Source organism: Pseudorca crassidens, chromosome X, assembly GCF_039906515.1.
Source record: "Pseudorca crassidens isolate mPseCra1 chromosome X, mPseCra1.hap1, whole genome shotgun sequence".
In the NCBI taxonomy this organism is placed as follows: domain Eukaryota; kingdom Metazoa; phylum Chordata; class Mammalia; order Artiodactyla; family Delphinidae; genus Pseudorca; species Pseudorca crassidens.
The window spans coordinates 34,976,517-35,000,495 of NC_090317.1; the positions used below are offsets into that span (position 1 = coordinate 34,976,517).

The window sequence follows — 23,979 nt, forward strand, 5'->3', positions numbered from 1 at the left end:
CTATATATTATCCAGTGTTATAACCAATCTTCTTATCTCTGTGGTACTGCACCTCCCATCCTGTGGGCCTCCCCTGCCATAAGTGATCTGCTCAGTGTTAAGTCATTTGGTCTTAGAATAGTTTCCACATTGATTGGCAATCACTGTGGTATTTGAGTGAAGACACCTGAATGACAGGACTTCGTTTCCAAAAAGAGAAATGGGGCTTCCCTGGTGGCGCAGTGGTTGAGAGTCCACCTGCTGATGCAGGGGAGAGACATGGGTTTGTGCCCCGGTCTGGGAGGATCCCACATGCCGCGGAGTGGCTGGGCCCGTGAGCCATGGCCGCTGAGCCTGCGCGTCTGGAGCCTGTGCTCCGCAATTGGAGAGGCCACAACAGTGAGAGGCCCGTGTACCAAAAAAAAAAAAAAAGAGAGAGAAATGTTCTCCACAGCACCAAAATTTCATACCACATCCAAGTACTCATTCCTCAGATACACAAACTGGCCAAGTCCAGGGTATTTATTTTGTCTCCCATGTTTTTTCATTAGCCTATTGCCTCTATCAATGGTTTTAGTTGGTGGGAGTTGTTGAATAACTCCATATTAGATGTTGCCATTATGTACGAGGCAAAGGAGGGAATGATTGTTGGAATGAAACAGAGACTGTATGTGTGTGGGAAAAACGAAACTGAGCTTTGAAAGATGCACAGGTGTTAACCTGGTGAACTAGGGGGTGGGAACAAACATTCCATGCAAAAGAAAGAGCATGTGCAAAGGCAATCTCACTTTGTCAGACCCGCAACCAAATGAAGACTGTTTCCAAGATCAAAGTCCCTAGATAACTACTCTAAATTTTAACGACCTCTTAATGGAAACTTAAAAACTCACTCAAGTAGGTGGTAGAACATACTGGTCCAGAAGTCAAAAGAACATGGAGTTCTGGTCCTAAATCTGCCGCTTAGCAGATGTTTACCTTTGGACAAATCCCTTAACAGGATCTGAGAAGTTTATCAGTAAAATGGGGATAAATAGTTATCCCTGTGAACCTCATAGAGAGGGGATAAGAGAGCTTCACAAAGTGAGAATATAAAAAATGCAAGTCAAAATGATAGGCTGGATCTATAAAGATGAAGTGGTTTATTTAACGTTTATCAAAGAAAAATTCAAACTTGCACAAAACAGAACAGTGCAAGGCACTTCCATGTCACCATTACTGGGCTTCAGCAATTCTCAACACATGCCAAATCTTGCTTCATTTTTAGCTCCCACCCATCCATCCTATATTACATTGAAGCACATCCCAGACATCATAGCATTTCCTCCAAAAATATTTTTGTATGCGTAAAGATGAAATTTTTAATAGTGAAAAATTTAAAGTGCTACACCTGGAACCAAAACGTACAACTCACCAACCAAACAGAATGATATCACATTTGGGCTTCGTTTTGCTTGCAAAACTTGTTTGTTTGATACCACAACTCCTGCCTTAAACTGCAACTTCAAGTCTCAAAACTGGAGGAGTTCATTTTCCCACAATTCACATATCAAAGGGGGAGATATTTTCTTTAAAGGCTCCCCAGTGCAGGTTCTAAGCTGTTATTTCTCTGCCACTCGTATAAAAAGCTCCGGCTCCTTTAAAGTCCCTGTCATCCAGCTAGTCTTTGTTTACTCTCATCTAACAATTTGGTCACTATCCTAAGTGCGATGATGATTTTGGCCCCCAATCACAGTTGTCCTCTCCAGGCTCAAAGGCCCAGTTAGCATCCTGGCCTGTTAGCTCGTTGCCCTCTCCAGCTCCACAGACCCCCACATCCATTCCACTTGAGTCCTCTGTGCCCATGGCGGACACAGACCTTGGCATCACACAGAACCGCTCCACCGTAGAAATCACATACACCAGGACCCCACTCTCTGGCCACAGTCTCCCATCCTCCCAGTTCTCCTACTTCTACTCTATCTGCCCTTTGACTTCTGAGAGACTTCAAAGTCATCTGACGTCCCCATTTCCTCGTAGGCTTTTAGCCTTGACCTACCTGATCTGAACCTCATGCTCAATCACCTGAACCCTCAAATCATTCATACCCCTTAAAATGTCAATCATTCATCACAAGCCAGGAACTCATGAGTCATCCTTGACACCTCCCTCTCCTTCATAGCTGACATACGATCCATCACTGATCCTAACAAAACAAATAACAAAACCCATTCACTACTCTCCAACTCTACTGTCAGCAACATATTTTAAGCTATCATTATCTTTCCCTAGACTATTTCAATAGCATATTAACTGATCTGCCATGCCTGCTCTTGTTCTACTCTCTTATCTGTTTAGCACAAATATTTATATTTTTTCAGCAACAAATATAATTCATGTCACTCCCCTGCTTAAAATCTTTCAAAAGCTTCCATTGCAAAGTGAATAAAATGAGACCGTAAGAGTCAAACAACTAACCCCAAATTTTACAGTTGATGGTTGTGAAACTAAAATGCAGATATCTTGGACTCTTATTCCAGTAGAATGATTATCATGCTTTATTCTGAGTACCTTCTTTTTCTTACGCTTATAGGACACTACTGCTATGGCATCCTTATTTTCTCTGATACTAATCTAGAAGAGTACTTCTTGAAGTCCTCTCCAAACAATCTGTATCAGAATCACCTCAGGCAGGCGTTTATTCAATGCACACTCCCTGGCTTTTCCCCCAGAGAACTTACCCTGTAGTTCTAGCATAAGACCCAGGAATTTGCAATTTAACAAGCTTCCCAGGAGACTTTGATGTAGTTTGTCCTGAGACTACAGAACTTTGAGAAACATTGGCTGAAGATTTCCTGGCATTTATCTTACTTCCCTTCCCCTCTTCAGTTCCTCAAAGTCCAGTTTGAACATTAGCTATCACACACACCCTTACTTCAGTAGGCAGCCATTTTATTTTCTTCATTCACCCTTAGTACCTATGGTGATATAGCTGCCTATTCTCCCCAGATATAACTCTTAAGTGGTTGGATTCACTGCTCTGATCAAACAAGACATGTTGGTTGCTTTTGTTATTGGTTTACATGGTTTATAGTCCTTGAGACAACCACCAACATATTTATGATCTTGGTTAGCTCATTTATCTCCAATGACTGTTCTATAATATGAAGTCACTGGATTACGATCTCTAATGTCCCTTTTGCTTCTTCTGTTCCTTGATTCCGTAAGACTAAATACTACCTCCCAGGTTATAAATTCTTTCACATGTATCCAAAATTGGCTATGTGGCACAGATAAAAGACTTTAAATTCTAAATATATTGAAAATATTCTACAGGCCTAAAATCTATTAATCAAACTTCAATTTTTTTTCCCACTGGTTCTGCCCACACTTGACATTTTATTCCCCCATCTTGGCTATACCTACTTCATTCTCCTACTATACATGTCATTTTCCAAAGAAGACACATCCACAAAAATAAATTTCCCAGAAAAATCTGAGAAGATCAAAACAGAGGGAAGGAAGGATAGTTTACATTTCTTTCAAGCCATGAGTCTATGGTAATTCACATTTATCCAGTTGTAGGGGGCTGAGTCACACAAACAAAAGAGGGTAAAAGGGGAAGTAATCAAGGCGTGTGTCATGTTGCAGTAGATGGCCAAGAGAAGGATGGCATTTGCTGAGCCACCATGATACCCATGGAACTAACTAGAGCTAGGAAAAGGGGAAAGGGAAATAAAATTTTTGTAAACTGCTAGGTGTTAAAAACTAATTCTGTGACAAAAAATGTAACATATGTATTCTTCCCAACAAGCAAAGTTAAAAGATCCAAAAAGCAAAAACAAATGTATCTTTTAAAACTCTTTTCTTTCTCTCACACCCAGGGGCTAATCCACATCTTGTGAATTGTGAAACTTAGACAGCTTGGAGGCCCTCTTTATGAAAGAGAATTTTTTTAAATTATAAATACACAACCAGATATTAAAGTACTTATTTAGAATGAGAAATCACAACTAACTACAAAATTTTAAAAGCTGACAAATACCACATACATAACAATAAAAAAGAAAACCGACGCGGTATTTTTTTTTTTATGAATTAACTGCCCGACACACCTCTATAATACATTTTTCCTACACTCTTGGCTTTATACTTTTGTTGGCTTCTTCATATAACAGTGGTTTTGTAATATCGTTTCCTATCTAGAGAATAGGAAGATAATTTACTCTTTCCACTAGCATAGTTGATCAAAATGTATTGTTATTATTGATAGCTGGAAAGCTGAAGAATGCAACTTCACACACTTGAAGTAGAACGGATACTTGTAGAACTGATTCAGGTTTGTGCTCTATACACAGAAGAATTCTGATAAATTATATTTTATGCAGCTCCCATCGCAGAATAAATAAAAGTACTGTGCCTAGTTGTATACATTGTATTATCGAGTACATTTCTGACAGAAGAAAACTTCCTCTGTTTTCAGGCATTAGTGAGAACCAAATACTCTGCATACCATCTTGCACACCAGGGGATTGAAGAAATTTTCCTCAGATTAGCTTCTGAATCCATACATTTCAAACCTTATTTCAGTACCCACACACTTTCAGTGCCAAGGACCGTAAGATGCATTCATACAGTGGTAAGACCTCTGGCTTTGCACCTTTGTACTACCATGCTGGATAAGTCAGCAGAGTGAGCAGTGGAGGTATTTCTGGAAGCCATTCCTTTACCAGGATAGTTTAGCAATGATTTATCTATACACAGGACTGACTGCAAACCACATAAATATGTCACTGAACACAAACTAAATATATCTTCCACTGAACTTCCCCTTTGCTGGATCTCAAACATGAGAGAAAGTGTAAGGGAGGGAAATGAGAGTGGAATGAGATAGCAGTTATATGAGTCAGGGTTCTCCAAAAAAGCAAAATATAAGGGAGGGGAGAGGAGGGAGGGAGGGAGACAGAGAGAGAGAGAAAGAGAAAGAGAAAGAGAAAGACTGAGAAGTTATCAAGTCTGAAATATTGAGGCAGAGCTGCTTTTACTCTGGGAAACGTCAGTCTTTGGTCTTAAGGCCTTCAACTGATCGGTGGGAACTACCCATATAATGAAGGGTAATCTGCTTTACACAGTCTACTGATTTCAGTGTTAATAACATCTAAAAAAATATCTTCATAGCAACATCTAGACTGGTGTTTGACCAAACAACTGGCCACCATAGCCAAGTTAGCACATAAAATTGACAATCAGAGCAGTCTTAACCAATTTTAACCAAAAGGTTAAGCTCTCCTATGTTTGTAAATATTATAGAAACACACTACCATGTGAACCCATTGCTAGGAACTCTCCTAGGGCATTGGAATTCATATCCCACATCCAAGCCATCAGTAAATCCCATCAGTTCCATCTTCAAAATACACCCAGAATCTGATCACTTCCCTTGAGTTCTGCTAGTTTCACCTTCTGTTACATCACTATCTCTTCCAGAATTTGTTCATCTCTGTTTTGTGTTCTTCATTCAGAGTTGGTTACCTCATTGTTTTTTAAATATATGGAGGAATTTTTGGAAACAATTTTCATCTACTCAGTGGCAAAATTGTTTATGGTGTTTTGTTTTTGTTACACATTTCCACCTTTTAAAAGATAATATACTTTTTAAAAAAATAAATTTATTTATTTTTGGCTGCATTGGGTCTTCATCGCTGCACGCAGGCTTTAGTTGAGTCAAGTGGGGGATACTCTTCATTGCGGTGCGTGGCCTTCTCATTGTGGTGGCTTCTCTTGTTGTGGAGCATGGTCTCTAGGCATGCAGGTTTCAGTAGTTGTGGCACGCGGGCTCAGTAGTTGTGGCACGCGGGCTCAGTAGTTGTGACACACAGGCTTAGTCGCTCTGCGGCATGTGGGATCTTCCCAGACCAGGGCTTGAACCCATGTCCCCTGCATTGGCAGGCGGATTCTTAACCACTGTGCCACCAGGGAAGCCCAGATAATATACTTTTATCAATACTATGTCAGTTCCCTTTTTATTATCCATCCTTGAATGATTTGGATTATCCTGTCTCAGCTATTTGCAGGACATTCCAGGGATGGAAAATGGGCCAGAGTAGCCTTCCACGTTTCACTACCCCAAAGCTCTATCCCCTGCAGGCAAAGATATCTTACAGCAAATATGGCTCCTCTGTGAGGTTCTTTCTCTAGTCTCATTTGTCAGCTTCTCTGAGTCAAACCTAGTCTAGGAGGATATCTGCCCCTGCTGTACTCATCCTAGTCCTTGGACCTGTTGTTGCCAACTAGAGAATTAGCTTTCATACCTCAGGATGTACTGGCCACCTTCAGGAAGTATACTTTTGTTGAAGCTTCCTAAGATCTTCTGTGTTCTTTCTACACTCTCAGTGCTTCTTCACTTCCCATGCCTTCTTCCCATTCCTCCCCTATCTCAAATACTTTCTCGGCAGCTGCAGTTTGGAGTCTGGAGATTATATCTGTCTTGGTAGATAAGTGGAGCTTGGAGAGTTTTTTTTCCCATTCTCCTTGTTGTTCTTGCATAGTTTTCAGGAAGTGAAAGGGAAAATGCTGACCTATGCAGACATATTGATACTGTAAATGACCCTATTTTTGTTCATTATTATACCCTCAGAGCCTAGAATACTGCCTGACATAAAGTAGGTGCTCACTAAATTATTTTTTGATAAATGAATGAATGAATTAAACTGCATTCTCCATTCCTGTATCTGAGCTGTTGTGGTTGCTGAAGAAGGATAATGAAATTGGTGCCACTACACAGCCAGAGGCTCGAATTCCAGCTGAGAACTTCTGTTTTTGCCCTCGGCCAGTTTCCTGTTCCCCTCAGGAAGTATTCCACACATAGCACTCTTCTCCCTGAAGCCTGCAATTACACGCCTGCCTCCCTCCCTCACTGATAGCCTCAACTCCCACTTCAGTGTGAAAGTAGAGTTTTCATTTGGGAACCCAAGGTTATTATTAAAAATATATAACAATAGGTATAGGGATGTATTGTGCAACATGATAAAGATAATGAACACTGCTGTGTGTTATATATGAAAGTTGTTAGGAGAGGAAATCCAAAGAGTTCTCATCACAAGGAAAACAATTTTTTCTATTTCTTTAATGTTGTATCTATATGAAAAGATGGATGTTCACTAAACCTATTGCGGTAATCGTTTCATGATGTATGTAAGTGAAATCATTACGTTGTATGCCTTAAACTTACACAGTGCTGTATGTCAATTATATCTCACTGAATCTGGAAGAAAATATTTAACAATAGGTAAAGGACTATCCCTGCCCATTCAGAAAGCACTTCAGCTTTAACAGGTGATGTCACCATGTTGGTGTTAACCAGGTCGAAATCAGCCTCAGGAACAATTTCAACTCCCAGCCCTCTCCAACAGCAAACTTATCGACAGCTCCCGCTCAGCTCACTATTTTCCTTCAGTCTCTGTGGATAAGGCATCCTTCTTCCCGATCAAGATCAATCCCATCATCTCCACCTTTGCTCTGGACTTCATCCTTATCTCCTCAAGCACTTTGGTCCACCCACGAAATTCCCTTTCCCTTATCAGTTCCTCCTCCTCTTTAATTAAAGTGCTCAAGCTGCAGGTTCATCTCTTGCTTTACAAACTAGGGCACAGGTGGGGAAGAAGCTGGGATTCAGAAACTAACAGAACAAGGAGAGTGCCCTAATGCAGAGCCTCAGTGATTGGAATTTGCAATGGAGGAGGCTCAGGCTGGCCACTTGAGTGCTTCTGACCTCAAGCATCTGTTGCTCTGGAAACTGGGGAAGGGCTGAACTGAGTCCTTGGGGGTAAAACAGTGGGCCCAGCTGTCGGAGAGCCAGGGCAGGCAGAGCCAGAGACAGGGAAGCTTAGGACGGGGTGACTGATGATACCAGTTGCCTTCAAATATTTGGAAGTTTGTCAAGTGAAAAGGAAAATTTATATTGTGTGGCCCCAGGACTAAGTCTAAGAGCAAAGGGGTGGAAGCAAAGGAGATACAAGGTAAGGAAGAGCTTTGTACCAGAACTATCTGGAAAATAAAATAAGCTACTTAGAAGATAATTAGATCCTCATCATTAGAGCAGTACAGTTCAGAAGCCAAATGATCACTACCAGGCATTCATCAAACGGCATTATTTATTTATTCAGGAAACTCCTTCAGGGTGGGGACACATGATTTATTTTTGTATTCTCAGCATTAGGCCCAGTGCCTGGTTCAACGCCTGTTACACAGTAAGTGCTCAATCAGTGTTAGTTATTCATGATAAAAATAACGGTAAGTTCTCAGTGAATATTTCATAAAATGAATGCATTAAAATAAGCATCATGAGAATGAGAAGACAAAATGACTTTTCCTAAAGTGATATTCTGGAGGTTGTCATAAAGACGAAATAAACTAGTATATGTGAGAGCACTTTGCAAACTGTAAAGTGCTATACCAACAGTTAAGTATTTTCAATGATTTCATTCTCTTGGCCCAGCCCTATGCTAAGCCTTATGGGCAATTCGATAATATACAAACCTAGGTCTCTGATTTTGAGAAACTCACAATTCAAGGAGACCAAGTAAATGTATATGAAAGAATAGGAAAGAAATTCAGTGCTAAATTGTGTGGTGCTGTCCTCATAACAGCACTTCTGGTGTCCAGGGGGTCAGTGTGGCCCTGTTAACTTATCAACGACTGCTTACATTCTTTAAGAGTGCAGTATTGGTTTCAACACTAACTTGGTCTATGACCTTGGGCACTGTCATAGGTCATTTGTACTTGTTTCCTCATCTGTCAAATGGGACTAATAACTCCTGACTTACTTTGATCAAATAGGTAATGTACCAGAATGTACTTAGTCAAAGTAAACCACACTCTACAAATGCAATTATGATTATCATTATGCAAGGCTTTCATGTCTCTGCTCTTGTGAAACCTAGTTAGTATTCATTTTTCTTACTTATCATGCTGGTAATTGGTACCCAATATATCCAACTTCCCCTTCTCCTTAGAGGGAGAATAATTGAGCCTTAGAGAGTATAAATGCTCTGGCCGGGGTCCCTGTTGAAATGGGGGTTAAAGCCATACGCCTTGCCTTGGCAGTGTGTACACATCTGGCCGTCGGGGATGGCCACAGGTGTGGGCGGGGGAGGGTGGGAGTTGGGGAGCGCAGACTGACTGGCTCAGTGTCAGTTGAGTTTGGGCTCCTTCCCTCATCTGATATGTGCTTTTCTTTCTCGGTTGAGCCTTTCCAGAAGGTGCTTGCAGGCCAGTCTAGGTGTCTCTTTGCAGTTTTCCTACACTGCCTTCTTGCTATGGACTGAATTGTGTCCCCTGCCATCCGCAAATTCATATGTTAAAACCCTAACCCCGGGCTTCCCTGGTGGCGCAGTGGTTGAGTCCGCCTGCCGATGCAGGGGACACGGGTTCGTGCCCCGGTCCGGGAAGATCCCACATGCCGCGGAGCGGCTGGGCCCATGAGCCATGGCCACTGAGCCTGTGCATCTGGAGCCTGTGCTCCGCAACGGGAGAGGCCACAACAGTGAGAGGCCCGCGTACCGGAAACAACAAACAAACAAACAAAAAAAACCCTAACCCCCAATATTTGACTATAGGACTTTTAGGAAGCAATTCAAGTTGAATGAGGTCATAAGAATGGGATTCTAATCTGATAAAATTTGTGGCTTTACAAAAAGAGGAAGAGAGAGAAATGTCTCTTCCCATGGGCGAACACTGAGGAGAGGCCATGTGAGCACACAGTGAGAAGGGGGCTGTCCACAAGCTAGGAAGAGAGCTCTCACCAGAAACTAAACCCTGCTGAACCTTGCTCTTGGACTCCCCAGGCTCCAGAACTGTGAGAAAATAAATGTCTGCTGTTGAAGCCACCCAGTCTATGGTATTTGTTATGGTATTTGGTAGTCCGTGCTGACTAAGATACTTGCCAACACACTTCAGGCACATGCAGACGTGCACACAGCGGCCATGGAGGAAAGGGCTACAAATCAAGAGGAAACTCCACCCTGATCTGAGGCCCCTAAACATGGGAAGCAGTGGTGTGTGGTGTGTGAATGAGTGGTGCCTGCCTTCCCAGACAAGGAGCATCACAACTGTTTTCCAGCAGGGGGTCGTTTGTGTTTTAAACTAAAGCCACATTTCTGAGCAAATCCCTGAATCCTTTTGTGGTACGATTGTCTCGATTGAACCATGAGAGGCTGAGTTGTTGAAGCAAGGAACAGTCTGTTTCTTTTTTTAGTGGTCAAGTTCTGTAGAGGCCTTCTGTAGCAGATGGGATTATTTCTGCACCTCCTTTTGCTGTGCTTCCCCCCCCCCCCCGCCTTGTTTCTTTAGAACTAGAAATATTAAAAATTGAAGTCGATTTACAAATTAAACTTTTTCTTTTTCTTTCATTTTTAAAGAAAACAAAATTGCTGCTTCTGATTCTGTGCTCCATTTAACAGATCTATTTATTTCCAGGCACCCAAAGGAACAGTGGCTCCTTCAGACTATATCACTTTAGCAGTCAATGCATCAAGATGGAATGAAAAACCACAGGCTTGGGGACTGCTTCCTGCACAGGCTTCACCAAGCTTGCTCTACCAAGCTGCCCAGGAAAACATTTGGTTTCCAGATGCTATGTATGACAGGGCTCTTGTTCTCTCTCATGGTCCATGTGACCTGAGCTATGGATGCCTCTGGGATATGGTCAGAGCTACTTGCTGTAGACAGTATTCCAAGTAAGTATGGAAAGGTTAAGACAACAGGACAGGTAGGTGATAGAGCCTAGGAAGGATTCAGTGACAGCTACTGGTCAATCTTGACTACCCTTAAGGCACTGCTTTAGAGTAAGGGCAGATTTTTAAAAGTCAAGGCCCTGGACCTGTGTTCCCGGAGGATATGATTGAGTAGTTCTGTTAGAGGACCTGGGTATCTGCATATTTAATAAACTCCCAAGTTACTCTGATGCACAGTCAGGATTGAAAACCCTTGCCTTAGAGGGCCTCCAAAATTAACAGGTGGACATATCCACAAAAGCCAACCTCAGCTTTCCTTAGCTAGATCAGTTGCAGACCCTCAGGCTGCCATGATTCGAAAAAAGGAAGCTTTTTCGTTCTGATGCTTTATATGTAAGGCAAAATGAATGATCTGTCATGTTTTCTTTCAAATGAAGGACTATGAGGCAGCATACTGAGCTAAATGAAATGGAATATGCCATTTGCATATTGCTATTTAAGTGCCATTTATTAAATATTTATTAAGTCCCCAGAGTGGGCAGGAAGGAATTTTCCATTCTACTGTTTGGTCAGAAAAATTGGTCCAACCTGCTGATATTATATCAGCCCCAGAACTTCAACCCAATTTTTCATTCTTCTGTTTGTTTATTTATTCATGTTTTTCTTCAGACCCATTCATTCATTTATTCATTGACTCATCAGACCATGCTCCAGAGAGCTATGCTGGCTTTGGGGATATGCTGGCTTTCGGGATATACTGAAAAAGTAAATTCTCTGCCTTTAAGGACACTAATGATTTTTTAACATCTTTATTGGAGTATAATTGCTTTACATTGCTGTGTTAGTTGCTGCTGTATAACAAAGTGAATCAGCTATATGTATACATATATCCCCATATCCCCCCCCCTTGCATCTCCCTCCCACTCCCCCCCCACCCCTCTAGGTGGTCACAAAGCACGAGCTGGTCTCCCTGTGCTATGCGGCTGCTTCCCACTAGCTATCTATTTTACATCTGGTAGTGTATATAGGTCCATGCCACTCTCTCACTTCGTCCCAGCTTACCCTTCCCCCTCCCCGTGTCCTCAAGTCCATTCTCTATGAAGGACACTAGTGATTTAAAAAAAAAACAGTAGCCATCTGGCACAAATGTTACCAAAGCAAAGATGCATATAGGGTGGTCCATACACAGAGGCAGAAGAGGCAAGGGCCTCAAGGGAATATATTTGTTATCATAACCCAACAGTTATGTAGGCACTGTTCTAAAAGTTTTACATCTATTAACTCATTTCATCCTCAAAATAATTTTAAGAAATAGATACTATTATTATCCCATTTAATAGATGAAGAAACTGAGACACAGAAAGATTACATAATTTGCCTAAGATCACTCAGTTATCAAGAGGCAGAGCTAGAAGTCAGTCCTTTTCTTAACCACTTTTCTATATTCCCTTCCCTTTGATATCTGAAATCACCATTAGAGTCATTGTGTTTATTCACTATAACAATCAACAAGTTCTGTTCTACGCATTCGCAAATACTGCTTATCTCATTTAACGTTTACAATAGCTATCCTTATTTTACAGAGAGGAAGCTGAGAATCAGAGAGATTAATTCACTTGTTCAAGGTCAAATGGCTAGTAAGTGGCAGAGCTTCGATTTGAAACAAGTTCTGGCTGAAGAGCCCATACTGCCTTCCCCAAAGTGGTGACAGAATTATGGAAATGTGACACCAAGAGAGCTGTGGTCAAGAGCACACACTCTGGAGCCAGAATGCCTGAGTTTGAATCTCTACCACCCACGAGCTGTTGTGACTGTGATTTAGACCCATGGTATTTTCATCTAGAACATGAAGATTATTGTAGTACCTATCTCACAGAGCCGTCATGAAGATTACCTGTGTTACTATAAGAAAACACTTAGAAGAATGCCTGTCACATGGTAAGCACTATATAAGTATTGTCTATTACTAGTATTATTTTTTGACAAGAAGTAGCCACCAGCCATCTCAGTATGAATGTCTATCAGATGTTAGCTAGCTTGTCACCTAGCAAAGCTCTGACAAGCTGTGCTACAAGATTTGTTGTGGGCAGGGTAGTATGGGGAAGGGCATTCTAGGCAAAGGCACGAAGGTCAGAAATAGCTTGATGTGTTTGGAGTTGAGCAATGCAACGTGCTCAAGACAACTAGGGCAGGATGTATTTGAAGAAGAGTGTGCAAACAGAAGTTACATCATACGGAGTCTTACATGCCACACACAGGGATTTAGACTTGACTTTCTGCAGTTATAGGTTTTAAAGCAGGAAAGGGACACAACCTGCTCTGCAATTTAGAAAAATCACTCTGGCAGTCTGGTGGATGGATTGAAAGGGGTAGACTTGAAGCAGATTGTTCCCATAGTTGCTTTTTTTCTTTTTCGATGAGTAATAATGAGTGCCTAAACCAGGGCAAATAGTAGAAATAAGAATGGAGAGGAGGGGTGGATTTCAGAGATAATTAGGAAGTGACATTCATAGGACAGAGTGAGTGATTGAATGTGGTGAGGGAGGTATAGTGGGAGGAATCTAAGATGACTCCCAGGTTTCTGACCTGGGTGTCTTGGGGAATAGAAGTGCCATGCAGTAAGAGTACATAGGGAGAGAAGAAGGTTTGAAGGGAGGGAGTAGGGATAATTGATTTATTTTGGGACCTGTTGATTTGAGGTGCCTTTGGGGTAGCCAAGCTAAGATGGTAAGCAGGCAGATGAATATATGGGTCTGAAGCTCAGGAGAGAAATCTAGACTAGAGATAAAGATTTTTTGATTCACCAAGAAGAGTGTGTACAGTGTGAAGAGAAAAGGAACAAAGAAAAAATCTGGGGTCACAGCAGCATGTAAAGGGTTGACACAAGAAGAAGGGTTAGTAATGGAGCCTGGGATAGAACAGACTGAGAGGAAAAAAGAGAACCAAGAGAAAAGGTTTCTGTTGGGAATTGGGGTGAAATTTTGCTTGCATTTAGGTGATATTTGTCTATAGTACATGGAAATGTTGAAATTTTTTGCTGCCAATCAGCCCTTTCCCCTCATGAGATTCCCAAGGGAAAGATTTGCAAAGAACAGTAGCCAAATGGAGGACAAAACATCACTTTAATAGAAAAGCTGAAAATTCAATACATGGTTCTCTAGGAAAGTTGGGTTGGAGTACATAGCTTAGGTCAGAGGCTTAAGTAGGGCTTCCAACTCCTTCTAGAACCTATCCCTCTCTGGGTAGAATCTGAAGGATGCTGCGAGAACAACAGAGCCAAGGGTAAATTCAGTGACCCCTTTATCTACCCAGGCGCCTGAAAGAGTGGCAACAGGAGAGAGAACCCTGGGTTAATGGGAGAGAGCTAATGCACGAGAGCACAAGAGGAGCCACAGAAAGAAATAGTAAAACAGGCCAGAGATGGAGGAGAAAGTGTGGAGAGCTCCAAGAATAGAGTGGTCACCGGTGTGTAAGGCCACAAGAGAAGTCACATAGATAAGGCAGCAGATGGACATTCTAGACTTCTCTCCTCATTTTCATTTCCAGTCCTCACCCCCAAACCCTGCAGCATCTGTGGTGGAGCCAGATATCTTTTTTTTTTTTTTTTTTTTTTTTTTTGGCCATGGGGTGGCACATGGGATATTAGTTTCCCAACCAGGGATCAAACCAGTGCCCCCTGCAGTGGAAGCACAGAGTCAACCGCTGGACCACCAGGGAAGTCCCAAGAATCAGTGTGTTTCACATGGTAGGTGGCATGTAGATGAGAGGCCTCCTTTCCCCAGTTAGAACATGTAATCATGCATATCAGCTGGAAAAATATGGTCATGGCTATAAGAAAGGCAAGGATGGCTTGGGAACATAATTTTGGATGGATAGAGGTGGGATACTACTCAGACCTGGCTTTATAAACAGCCACCACTCTCTATGAAGTCCCAAAGGTAAGGCAAGAATAAAGAACCCAGAAAAAGATATCCATCTGAAACCAATCGGGCAGAAGAAAGGTGGTGCCAGACAATGACCCAAATCAAGCAGACTCTCTTGTTAACTTCTTTGGCTTTCCTCCTTCTGATAAATGGCATGGCTCTTCCCCAGATCTCAGGGGACTTCAAGTGGGCCAACATCCGAGAGAGTGAGAGTGAGAGAGAGAGACCAGACAACTCTTATGAAAAACATACCAAGAATGGAAAGCTGTTAAAATGATTAAGTAGTCAACCTAACTAATTTGAACTAGAATGAGCCCAAAGGGTATGTATGTGTGGAGCCAGGGATGGGGAGAAGAAGACTTTCTGAGGAAGGCATGATTCAACCTGGGCTGGAGTTTATAAAATGGGTACATGACAGAACATACCTTATGGCTAGCAATGCATCCTAGCGACCCTGTGAGAATTCACTAGGGTACCAGGTGGAGGAAAATATGAGCAAGTACCAAAAGATGTCCCCTCACTTCCATGTGGAGATGAAAATGAGAATCCTTCCTGATTTAGAGTGAATGTGTGTGTCCCCCCAAAATTCATATGTTGAAATCCTAACCCCCCAATGTGATGGTATTAGGAAGTGAAGCCCTTGGGAAGTGATAAGGTCATGAGGGTGGAGCACTCATGAATAAGATTAGTGCCTTATAAAAGTGGCCTCATCCCTTCCACCATGTGGAGGACGACACAGAGAGAAGGCACTGTCTATTGAACTTGAAAGTAGACCCTCACCAGACACTGAATCTGCCAGCCCCTTAATCTTGTACTACCCAGCCCCCAGAACTGTGAGAAATACATTTCTGTTGTTTAAAAGCTACCCAGTCTATGGTATTTTGTTATAGCAGCCCAAATAGACTAAGATAGTTTCCTTCTAGCTAACTTAAAAAAAATCTTGGTTCTAATTATCAAAACAATACAAGCTAACTGTAGAAATATAACAAGCATGGTACAGAAAAGTGTTATAAAACAGATGAAAAACATTCCTGATTATTCCTCCGCCTAGATGCAGCCACTGCTCATGCTTTAGTCAAGTTTTATTACAGTGCCTTTAAAACACCTCTAGATAATTGAGAATTGTATATATAATTTCTACCTTGCTTTTTTTCCCCACTTGATCTTAAAATTTTCTCTATATCATTTTGCAAACAAGCATTTTGCAAACCAGCAGGGTTGAGCATTTATACATTCTCAAAGGTTTTACTATCATGAATACTATTCCAACTGATATTTTTATTCATAAATATATACATTTAAAATTCTTTCCTTAGGAAAAATATAACCAGGAGGTGCACTACAGGGTCGAATAGTTATGCTGTTTTTAAGGTCTTGCTACATATTTTTGTCTGATTTTTAAGATCTATATGAGGACCTTCATAAGGGTTTTCATTATCTTATTTTTTTCATTATGTTTATTGTTTTTACTCATTTAACAAACATTTACTAGCACTATATGTCAAAGCTCTGAGGTGGATGACAAAGAACTTAAAGAGACAAACTCTGTTCTTTGGAGCTTGCAACTTATCTAAAAAGACACGATCCAAACACATAAAAGTTTACCAAATTCTATTGGTAAGGATATCACCTACAGCAGATAGAATGCAAAAGTTCACCAAAAAGTATAAAGAAGGATTTTCCCTGCAACTTTGTAATAGCAAAAAAAATTAAAATAAATAAACCTGAAATACCCACACAAAACTAATCAAAACCAAAACCCAAAACCTGGATATTACCAAAATGTCAACCAGTAGGGGACTTGATAAGTAAATATTAATGCAACCATACGTTGGAATATTGGGGGATGGCGAAAAGAAAAAGTTAGATCTGTATCGGCTGACGTTAAAAATTCCCTAATATAAGTTATTCAGGAGAAAGGGAAGCAAGAGCAGAACAGTATGTATATAGTACCCTCCGTGTGTGTGTGTGTGTGTGTGTGTGTGTGTGTGTGTGTGAGAGAGAGAGAGAGAGAGAGAGAGAGAGAGAGAGAGAGAGAATATGAATACAAAGACAATCCCTTATCTGCTCTTCCTTAAGCCTAAAACCTCTGAAAACAGAACACTTTTTTTTCCCCAAAACTTGGCACAAATTCGTTTGGAGAAAAACCTGATATTAGCTGACATGTGGCTATTTGTAATCTTCATTTATCTCGAAATAGTGTGACAAATTTTAATGTGTTTGATTAATATTGAACATGTCTAATCTGTCTTTGCTCTCCCAAACCCCACTGTGGGAGTGACATGCTAAGTGTCACAAGCACTATCTCACCATGTTAAAATGTTAAAAATTTTGAATTCCAACATACTTCTGGCCTCAAGGGTTTAGGATAAAGGATTATGCTCTGTAATATAGATATACATATGTATGCTGGTATATGTTGCTTTCTTTCTTTTATGGACAATGCCATATGTAATATTTTATAGTTAACTTGGGGAAAGAGACTAGGGATGGTTGGGAAAGAATTTTGCTTTTCATTTGGTACCTTTCCATAGTTTGAATTTTCTAACTTTTATATGGGTATTACTTTTACAAAAAAACGTCAACAGTGTTAGAAAGGGGAAGATTATGGTTCATTCTTGTTTTCTTCTTTGCATCTCTCCATACTTAAAATCAATATGAAAGTAATGAAATTTTAAAAAGGAAGCATATTTAAAACTATAAAAATAAGGGTAGCTAAAATGAGAGAGCAGTCTATGATAAGATTTAGGAGGTGACATCCCAAGAGCCATACACATTCCGAAGCGTGAGTGATCTCTATAGCCTAAGAGACCTATGGAGGGCCTTCATGGAGGTGATGGAGCTTAAGTTAAACTTTGCATATAGGTAGGATTTGGTTGGCAGAGATTATATGGAGTTCAGATGGGGAAAGCGGACCACATAAAGACAAGAAAGTGAGACTGAGTTCCTGTAATCTAGAAATTTGGGATATTGAGTAAAGTGAGGGACACCACCTACCCAGAAGGTACAAAGGACAGAGGAGTGAAAGGGTGACTCCATTTCCCACTTGTATTTGACTCTGAGTGTTCTCCCACCAAACTGGGAGGTAGAAAGTTACAATCTGTCTCCTACTCTCAGCCATCTCCAACCCACCATTTACTTCCTTTCTCCCACTCCTTTCACAGGCCTCTCATTAAATAGCCTCTTTAAAAAATTCTCAGGATGCCAGCTGATGCTCTATAAACAGTTACCACTGACATTTCTGTGCATATTAAAGATATGCACGGAATCATTTTGGGAAGAGAAAAGCCTCTGGAAATCAGCTAGCCCATGCCCCCCTATACTAGGAAGGGACTATGCGGTCATGAGAGGTGAAGCATCTTGCTAAGTTACATAGCCCAGTAATGCAGTTTCACATAAAACCCAGTCTTCCACCTTACAGACCAGTTTTAGCCTACTCTTTTTCCCTTTGTGTTTATTGGTGGTACAATTGTTGCTCAGACTAGCCTGTGATCTGCTAAGGCTCCAGCATGTTATGTATGTCCAGAAAAGGTGAAACAAACATAAAAGCTAGGGAACCGGTGGTCACTAAAGAAGCATCATGCTTGTGTAGATGGGAGTCTGAGTACTAGCGAGTTACCATAGCAACATCTGGGCATGCATTTCAGGCTCAAGGGAGAAGATAGAATTCTCACATACTGCCTGGTCTCTCATTCTTGTCAAGATGGGATTCGACACTCCAAGAGAATGGGCCTCCAACTGTCAAGTGTTAGGGGTGGGGGAGGGCAGGGTGGGGTGATAAGAAGGTGGACACTCTCTTTTCTTCCTGTTTGCAATGTCCTCATTTTTGAAGGTGAAGGAAGGGAAGGAAGGAAGAAAAGAAGGAAGAAAGGGAGGGAGGAGAAAAGAAGGAAGAAAGGGAGGGAGGGAGGCAGGGAGAGAGGGAGAGGAGAAGCTTTTCTTTTCATTGGTATTTTGCTTGCAATATAAAATACTGTGCTGCATTAACCCTTCCTGGCCTGGAAAAAACCTGTTCTGGCTGTAGCTGCTTCCTTAGAAATCCAACCCTCCTTACTCCTTTCTCCTGATTCCACCAACAGTCTGACATGGCTGAGAGAGTCACAAGTTTTTGTGGCAAAAATAAATATTAATTTTCTTAAGGGCTCTCCCCACCTAGGGCAAAACCCAAGAGTCATGGTCAGCAGAGAAGTAAGAAATTTAAATGAGGGCAGGAATGGGGGTGGGGTAAGGTTCTGGCATGGATTTGAATTGCTTTTGGATCCTAAGGTAGGGGATAGCCCTACTTTAAGGTAGGGAATAGATCCACTTTGGCTCAGACTTCACAAGGCTTACTCTCCTGACCTAGCCTATACACCTTGCTATATCTCAGTGGGGGTGAGATTTTGGCCTTGGAAACTGAGGGTCTATCATGTGGCCATGGAGCCCATGGTGGGGGGAGCCCGGAGGGATGATTTAGAAAGCAAGATCATCTAAAGTGGATAGACTAGGGCGGAAAAGCAAAAAATTGCTGCTTTTGGATTTTGGTGGCTGTTCCAGGACCAAGGCTCAATTGCTCAATCTGTGAGGTGGGAAGGATAATGCTATCAGCCTGAGTTCCTACATTGGCCTCTGGACTGATCAGGACACACGCCAGGCTCATTTCCACCTTCCATTTCCTTGATTTCCTCTACTTGGATTTCTCCCTCCTCTTCCCCTTTGCTTATCTGAATGATCTATGGATCTATGTGATCCAAAATCAGCATTCTGTCTCCTCCACAGAGCATTCCTTTATTGCCCCAACCCATGACAATTACCCCTTGCACAAAGCTCACTTATATTTTACATTACCTAGTTATTTAATCTCTCTGTGCCTTGATGGGGTAGGTGAGGAAAACAACAGCATCCACCTCTTAGGTTTCTAGTGAGCATTAAAAGAAATAATGTATGTGAAGTGTTTAGGGCAGGGCCTGAAACTTAGTAAGTGCTCAATAAGTCATGTCTGTTATTATTAATGTGGCGGGGCAATGCATAGCTCCAAGTTGAGGCCATCACACATTGCTCTATATGATACATAGCAATGGCCTTGAAAGCAGCAGGTAAGGTATCTAGTTGTGCTATGGATATACAAGAGGATTCTTTGCCTCCCAGAATAGGTAAAGAGTAATAGTTAACATTTCGATGAGTGCTAACTATGAGCCAGGCAATGGTCTAAGTGCTTTACTTATATTAACTCGTTGAATCCTCATAACACCAAGAGTTCAGGGCTATAGTTACTATCTTCATAGTAACTATACTATACTTTCTACTGAGGAGGAAAGGGGCCCAGAGATGTTGGGTAACTGGCAGCAGGCCACACCGTTCAGCTAGCAAACAGTAGCAGAACTGGATATGAATCTAGACAGCGTGACTCCAGAGCCTGAATTCTTAACCACTATGCTCTCCCCTCGCAAATTGGAAGCTGAAACCCTAAGGAAGGCTATGGGGAGCAAGCAGGCCATTTAGAAAAGTGAAGGGGATTTAGCTGGAAAACGTCCAGACTCTTAAGAGGACACAGGTTTTGGGGTGGCCCCCCTCTGTGGAGAATGAGCAAGCTTTGCATGTGAACTGCGTGTACCGATGCTCTCCTTGCTGCCCTCCCCAGAGTAGTTTCAGTTGCCCTTGGGAAGCCCAGCCTGAGAGTCTGGGGTCATCATGACTCATTGTGAGGAAGGAGATGAGAGGTAGGGAAAGGGAGAGTGGCATTCCAAGGTTGTGGGCACCAGAAGAGCCCTGGCAAACCCTAGGACGGTGGCAGCGAAGCTGGAAAAGAGAAGTCTGCCAGCTGCTGCCGGCCACTGAGGGATACAAGCAGTTTTCAGAAACTCGACTTCATCAATCAAACCTCACGGTCTTATCTCTCACTTCTTTCTGGGCTCCTTCTTGGGCACAATCCTGTTGTTTATCTGGAAGGAATTTCAAGTGTTACACAAAGCTGAGAGGGAACACAAATACTTGGTTTTGATGAAACAGTCCTCAGAGGGGGACTGGAAACTCCTCGGAGCCAGGGCTGGGCGGGGGCTTTTGGAGAAAGGGAAACTGTCACAGCTCCCAGACCTTGAACCACAGGAGCTGGGTGGTTAGGAATCCTGGCCTCCCTCAAAACTCACAGCTCTGTGGTGAGCTTTCTTACTCGCTTTGCTTCAGGCTGTTCTCAAATCTCTGGTGACTTCACAAATACTTGGAATATTAGGTTCCACCAGAGAAACTGCTACAGGCCTATAGGTCTTACCAGGGGGACACATGGTTTTTAGTCATAGAGGATGTTAGAGCCTCATCCCTAAAATCCTAGCCACCACCATACCTGTCACCTTACTGTTGGCATGTAACGTCTTTGAGTCATAAAGGCTTTTCCCTAGCTTCAGGAATACCCATCTAAAACCTAGAAGGGCATCTGAAGCTCGTCTGATCAAAGCCAGCTAACTTCTATTAAAATGTGACTACCCTTTGATGCAGGTAGCATATAAATTAACCTGAGGTTTATGACATCTCTGAATTCCCTGACATTGTATGCAAAGTTGCATGTGCATATGTGTATTTTTTTCTTTTTCCCCTTGCAAAGGTCTTATCAGGCCTCCCACAGACAGAAAGGGTATTCCAGGCCAAGAGAACAGCATGCACAAGTGCAGTGAGATGGACTCCAGCTTGGCATATTTGAGGAACTAAGAAACATGTGTAGCTGGAATATTGTGAGCAAGGAGGACAGTGGGGCAAGATGAGGATGGACAGGCAGGCAGGGGCCAGCTTACAGGGCCTGTGGGACCATGGTCAGGAGGCTTTATTTTAGTCTAAGGGCAATGAGAAGCCATTAAAAAAGTTAAAGCTGAGAAATGACATGATCTTGTTGACATATTAGAAAGATCATTCTCGCTACATCGTGGAGAATGAATTGGAAGGGAACAAGCATGAAAGGGAGAAAATCATCATGCAGAATAAAGATAATGATCTCAATCCCTAATTCTAGAGCCTCTAAACCTGTTTAAGTGACATAGCACTGAAAATCACAGAGCTCGTGGAATATCATAAAATATTCATATCTAAATCATAAAATATCTACCAATATGATTCCATGCTAACTCAAGTGCTATCTTTTATATTCTAGTATAGGCACCAAGGATGTCAGCAAAATTTACGGGACCAGAACACATTCTATCCATTAGCTTATTGCTCTTCCTTGAAAAATTTGGGGAAAAGACTATCATGTCGTTTCATCTTCAGTGGCAGAATACTCTGGTTTTGTCCATAATTTGAAAGACACTGTTAAGAGAAGAGCAATTTATTGGGGGCTTAGACACTGATGCAGGTTAGACTCAAAACCAGGAATGTTCCAGGTTCAAAGGTTACACATAGCAAAAGCCTAGGTTCACAGTCCATCTTAACTCATCAGTGGAAAGCCAGATCCTTTCAGCCCGATTCCTAGGTGAGTGCTTTGGTCCCAGGTTGAAACTGTTCAGAATCTACCTGGCAGCCTGAGCGGACAGGTTCCCATGGCCTCCTGTCCTGGAGTTCTTTGAGCACAAAGCCCCCAGCTTCCAGCAGTTTCCCACCCGTCTCCTCTCCTGCTCTCTGGCTTTCAAGAATTCTCTGAACTGTCCTCCCTGCAGGCACTCAGACTTCTTTCCCCGACTTTCTCATGCTGTCTGTCCATTGACACACCTCTCACTGAGTCCTTCAAATGTCCCATTTTTCTAAATAGCCCCTATGTTTCCTTTCACCGTTTCTCGGTCCCCTCCTCCCAACATCACACATCTGGGGCTCTGATGGCAATTGTCCATTCCTGCCCCTCACACTGACTTTGTTCAGCTCATCCCTGCTTTGAACATACATTTGCATGTCTAAAGTCCCATTAACATTATGATTATGCCTTCCCCATTCATCCTGTAGTTTTCTCAACACCACATACATTGAGAAGAGGGAAAGAGTTTCTATAGGAGCCAGGATGCAGGTGTCAGAATTGTGAGTGAGGCCTTAAAGGTGGCACTGTTGGATTCCTGAGAGCCCAGGCTGAAGTAGCTAGGAGTGGGCTGAAGAGGCGCTGGAATGTCCACTTAAGGATTTGTGGGAGATTTTAGGATCTGAGAAACAAAAGCAATATTGTCATCCGTTTTGGACAAGTCTACCCAGCTTCAAATGAAGCCAGGCCTGTGTACTGTCACATCTTTATATCTCTTTGGAGAGCTGAGGGCTTCTTTGGTGGTAGCAGGGGAGGCGGGGTGGGGAGAGCACAAGAGAGCGTGAGAGAGCCAAAGAGGGTACTAGGGCAGGAGAAAGAGATGGATAAAAGAAAAACCTTTTCACTATTTTGAGAAAACGTTTGAAAAAGTATGGAGGGTACGGGCTAGTCTGGTTCTGGCGATCACTCTGCATGAGATAAGACATTTTTGCGAAATATATGGCCCAGGTGGCAGCTCTTTTTTTTTTTTTTTTTTTTTTTTGCTGTACGTGGGCCTCTCACTGTTGTGGCCTCTCCCGTTGCAGAGCACAGGCTCCGGACGCGCAGGCTCAGCAGCCATGGCTCACGGGCCCAGCCGCTCTGCGGTATGTGGGATCTTCCCGGACCAGGGCGTGAACCCGTGTCCCCTGCATCAGCAGGCGGACTCTCAACCACTGCGCCACCAGGGAAGCCCGGCAGCTCTTTCTTGTTCTGAATTATGAGAGTCATGCTGAACATTTATTAAGCGCCTACGACTATGTGCTAGGCCCTGCACCAGGCCTTTGACGTGTACTTACCCATTTAATCCTCACAATAACGTTAGGAGACAGAAGTGATTATTATGTTTACATGACGTGGGAGAAAACTGAGGCACAGAGACAGGAAGCAACAAGTTCAAGGACACATATCTGATAAGTGGCAGAAGCAAAATTCAAGCCCGTGTCTGGGCAACTTCAGTGCCCATACTCGTCATGACCATACTACAATGGCATCATTGGCCAGTCAGGGGACCATTGTAGAGGACAGGATGTCCCTTCTCATCCAAGTCACCTCAGTTCTGAATCTCTCTCCCCTCCTCTGCTGCCATCCCCAACATTTCCAATACCTTTTGAGAGCCCCAAAGTGCAGGGAATGGGAAAGATTGGGAGAAAAGTCGAGTCAGTTCACAGCAGAGAAACATCCTTTGGTGTCTACACTCAGGCAAACACTGATTGACAAAAGAAATCGCAAGCTATCTTCATGTGAATCGAATGCTTATTTTGTATTTTTCACAGAGGAAATTAAAAATCTGTACACCCTTCCACGTCTGCTCCAGGTCAAGCCTCTGCTGGATGTGTTAAAGCCCAAGACTCCATCTGGATTTCTTCAACTCCTTGTCCTTCACCCTGCCTTCCTCCCTTTGCCTCCGCTCTGCCTTCTG

The 23,979-nt window shown here is 42.4% G+C and overlaps 1 long non-coding RNA gene across 1 annotated transcript in view; it reads right to left on the minus strand.

The window, feature by feature from the left end:
• The window catches only part of LOC137217420 (uncharacterized), a 132,699-nt gene that overhangs the window by 106,671 nt on the left and 2,049 nt on the right, over positions 1-23,979 (minus strand). The window lies entirely within an intron of this gene.